Here is a 4,906-nt window from a genome sequence, read left to right as displayed (position 1 = left end):
GTGCAATTATGTTTGTTTATTTATTCATGTGGGTTTTACTATTTAAACCCAGCGTTGAAATATGTCTGGTGTTAACCTTTGTGGCTGATATGATTCTCTACTGTCTGATCTTCTTGCTACCACAGCATCCAAAAAAGAACCTGGCGAAGGCAGCAGACAAGCGGGAGCCAAACGAGGGTTTCTTGTGTTTCTCTGCAGCAGCTGAAACTACAGATCAACAAGAGATCAGTACTCTGACAGGCCTGTAATAGCTGCTGTCACCTGTATTTAAATGGTACACAGATTAACACAATTCCCCACAATGGATTTAGCTGATTTCCACACAAAATTAAAAGGTAACCTGTAACGTGAGCATTTGTTATGTTAGGACAAATTACCATGCAGGGGTGCCACTGAATTATGGAATTTCTTTCCTTTACGAGGCTTGGAAGATTTCTTCTGGCTTTCGTTCTGAAGCTTCGCTGTCTTCGATAGAGTTGTAGGCACCTTAGGCTGCTGTTAACAGCAGAAGTACAACGTGACATTGACTTGACATTAATTTGTTTGCTATAATGTAGTTCTCTAATCTATTCATTGAAATGAAGATACTTCATTTCAATGTATTTGAATCTATAATAGTCTGTGAGATATAGTGATAACTGTGTTGCTACCTCAATGGGAGTCCCCTCAGCAGTCTGGCAGCAGGGGATGCAGTGCCAGCCTTTGTGACCTGCTGCCCCTGTCCTGCTCTGAGTTACGGCCATGTTCTGACGGTCAGCTGTTAATGCAGCATTGTTAGCAGAGCTGAGATTTACCACCGTCTCCAGTGAGGCCAGTGAGGAGGCATCTGATGCCTTGAAGGAAGCCTGGCTGGGAATTGACTGCCAGAAGGATGAGGTGCTGTGCTCTGTCTCGGCTGAGTCCACTGATTCAGCTCTGGACTCGTCCAGTTCCCCTTTCATCCAAAGGGAGTCAGGGTTCTTCTCACAGCCAGTGACATCACTATTGGTGGCCTCAGCTTGAAGACAATAATTAGACGAAGTCTCTGACGTCATGGCCGGCATCATGCAATCTGGAGATGCACAACAGTTACATCACAAAGACAATTGTGTCCTTATGTCATGTTGATACCATCAATACATGCTCATATCTTAAAGAAATTTGACAGTGCTATGGTTGTGCACCATATAAATACCATGTTGTTAAAGTGAGATTTTTTTTCTCCAGTACAGAAAATCTGACTTACTAATCATCTTAGCATTGTATGGACACTTTATGGACAGGCCTATGTTGATCAAACCAAATATTCTTGTACAGATACCTTACCGTTGTTTGAAGTACGTTCAACCTCATCATCATCACAAGCCTCTTGGAGACGTTCGTCCACTCTGGCAGCAGTCTGATCAAGCTCACCCTCATCACAACCCTCTTGGAGAAGTTCTCTGACTCTGTCAATGAACATGTCAGATAGAAGAGCATTGATGGTTTTCCTAGAGCTGGGCTTGATGACTCCCACTTCACCTGACTGTTGTGTGATTGTGGAGTCGTTATCACTCTCCAAGCATGGACTACTGCTTCGAGAGAGGGTGGGAGAGACCACCCAGTTCCTCTCTTCCATGCAGCTGTAATCCTCCATGAAGGATTCCACAGGAGGGCTGTGTGGAACACTCAGGAAGGTCTCCAGAAGGTTCTTGACCGCCCCCTCCACAAAGCTGTAGAGGAGCTCATTACAGAACTCTGTGGACAAGTCAAGGCCTCCACTCCGGTTGGCGACTGTCGTGTATGAAAAACACTTTCTCACAGACTTCGTCTTCGCCATTTTGGACTCCAGGATCAGTCGCGCCACGTGCCAGATCAGTTGCTGAGAGAAGCGGCGGAGGTTAGGGCTCCGAAGGAACCCCGCTAGGTCCTTGGAGTCCAGGAAGGCACGCATGGGGCATGGATACTGAGAGCCCCCCCTGGATGAGGTGGACCTTCTGTCCATTTTGGGACTCACCAGATCCACGATGGAGGAAAAGATAGAGTTGGCGGTGACGCTGGCCTCATAAGCCATGTCCTCATCTTGGAGGGAGATGTGGTTCTTATCCACAGCTATGTCTGAGGAACACCTTGGAGGCTCCATGGTGCTGTCTGGGATCAGCTCTGAGGTCTCCATGGTTACGCCTGGGATCAGCTCTGAGCTCTCCATGGTTACAGCTGGGATCAGCTCTGAGCTCTCCATGGTTATAGCTGGGATCAGCTCTGGGGTCTTTATGGTTCCATGTGGTATCTGCTCTGTGGTCTTCAGGGTTGAGTTGTCCCCCTGCACCACAGGAAACTGGGCATCTAGCATCAGCAGACTCTTCAGGGTCACCATCATATAGTTGACCAGGCTTTGGCCGATATCCTTTTCCAACTCTGGCCTGGCGACCTCTTTGGACAGAACAGCACGGATAGTGTCCTTTAGGCCGTGCAGAACTACAGACAAAATGTTGCTGGCTGCCAGGCTGGTAGTGGGAGTGGTGCGGCGAGAGCCTGGTGACACAGCTCCACACAGCTCAGTGGATCCAGAGGCTTCGTCCTCACTGCCCTCTGTGATGATCGCCTCCACAGCCATGATAATCCTCCGCTTCACCTCAGGAGTGAAGAAGTCGTCTGGACTCTGACGACCAGAGGAGGAGGAGGCAGTACTTTGCCCTGACGTCTGGCTGCAGTGTGAGGAACATGAGAGAGAGGGAACCCTGTCTGTCTCTTCCCCAGCAGTCAGGCAGCACTGGGACATCTGACACAGCGGTGATGGAGGAGACAGGGTTCTGTCATCAGTGAAGCCTAGAGATTTGTCCTCCAACACAGAGAAACTGGCGGTGCTGTACGCGCTGGTCACCATGTCTGAGCAAATACGGCTGATGTGCTCGTCTGAGAGGAAAGACCCTGGGTTGATTCTCTGCCCAATATCAACTATCTCCAAGGGACTCTGACTTTCAGAGCTTTCTCTATCTGCAGCTGCAGCAGAATTCAACACCATGGGGATGTTCTTAAGAATGCCTGAGAGAAGAGCCCCCATCTCAGGGTCGCTGGTGTCTTCTGATGTCATAGTCCAGACCCCCTGTAGAACCACAGCCACCACCCTGCTGGCCATGTGTTCTAACTCAGCATCCGTCCTCACCTCTCCACCTAACAGGGATCCAAGGGGCTGTCCCCCCAGAAGGCGACCAGTAGCTTCACCCTGACCTGTGAGGAAGCTGGACATTTTGCGGATGATTCTCAGTCTCTCTGTGGAGGTACCAGAGTGTGGAGGTGTTAATGTTGATATTGATATTGATGGGGCCTGTAGCAGCGAGGCCTCTGATGGGGTCCTTCTCTGTGGATCCTGCTTAGTGCTGGAGGAGGTCCTAGAGGATCTGGAGGTGGATCTGCTACTCAGAGCTTTGCACAGGGAAATGGAAGGGAGGAGAACATCAGTGGTGACGGTCAACACCCAGTCGATGATGCCATCCGAGGCATGACTCAGGTCCTCCAAACTAATCTGAATTTTGAAGAAAGGAGCAAATAAAAACATTTCAGTAGAGGTTCCTTTTTAACCAATGTGTTGTTGAGACGTTGAATCAATTCATAACGCTTTAGTCGGCAATGAGATACATGGGAACCTTTTTCAATGTGACTGAAAGGATAGAACCTGAAATCTCTGAACTGATATCTTATAACTAATACCTTAAAGGGGAAATCAGCAGTAGAAGAGGATGCCAAGGATTGACCATCCATGATATCAGGGCTATTGTTTCGACCATGTTTTGAGCCATGTTTTGGGCCTGTTTGTTTACATTTACTTTGCTTACAAATATTAGAGTAAAACAAGATTATATTTTGGGTTCTGATGGGGGTACGACAGTCAAACTAAACTCATGAGGCATTTATAACTTATGTACCCATTGATTCTTGAAGAATATATGATTTATTTTTAAGTTCAAAAATAGATATAGCACTGACTGATTGCCCCTTTAAACTGTACATAATGGTTAGACTCACCACACCATGTAGACATTCATTCGCGATCCTCCGTTCTCTGAGATTGTCAACAGGGAAATTATGTAGTTATAATTTCCCCTACATAGAGTAGGGTGATATGATTACCTGTACTTTGTTCATTTGTAACATATTTCACATTAGGCTTCTTATTATATTAAATGTAATTAAAATAAAACCATTTAAAAAAAAATTAATTGAACTTCTTTTGTGGAGTGGTTATATACAAGAAAAAACTACCCATATAAAAAACAACAGTTTACATACACTGTAACTGAACTTACTCCGCAGACAGTTTCTGTAGTACACTGAAGCCCTGTTGGGAGCGCTGTTTGCTTGGTTTCTGAGGACGCTGCTCTCCACTGACTCTGGATCCAGAGGTCACTGCAGCCTGACTTGTCTCCCTACAGCCAGAGGAACTGGAGGAAGACTGGAGGTGGACAGTATCATCACTCATGACAGCATTCCAAGTGGCACCCTATTCACTATATAGTGCACTCCTTTTGACTAGGCCTGTTCAAAAATAGTCAGGCCCTAGTCAAAAGCAGTGTACTACATAGTGAATAGGGTGCCATTTTAGACAAAACGTGTGACTTATGAAAAAACTATTTGCAGTGTATATAAATTACATTTCTCAGTCCAGTCAAGCAACCCAACACTTACATTAATGGGCAAAATGTCAGAAAACTGCCAGTTGTACTTGAGTAAAGTGATAAGAGAGATCAAGTGCTGTCAATTACCTGATAGATAGGCAGATTACAAAACCATACATCTGCTGTTACAACAATGACAAATTGTGGGCTACTTACAGTTGTATGCTGGTCCTCCAGCCCTGGGACTTTAGGGTTTGTATCAGTCATATAGGCAACTGGATTTAAAAAAGAAAAGTAATTTTGCGAGATCTGCTAAAAACAAGAGAACATCA

The sequence above is a fragment of the Salmo salar genome, chromosome ssa03 (assembly GCF_905237065.1).
Source record: "Salmo salar chromosome ssa03, Ssal_v3.1, whole genome shotgun sequence".
Taxonomy (NCBI): Eukaryota; Metazoa; Chordata; class Actinopteri; order Salmoniformes; family Salmonidae; genus Salmo; species Salmo salar.
This window is presented reverse-complemented; position numbering follows the sequence as displayed.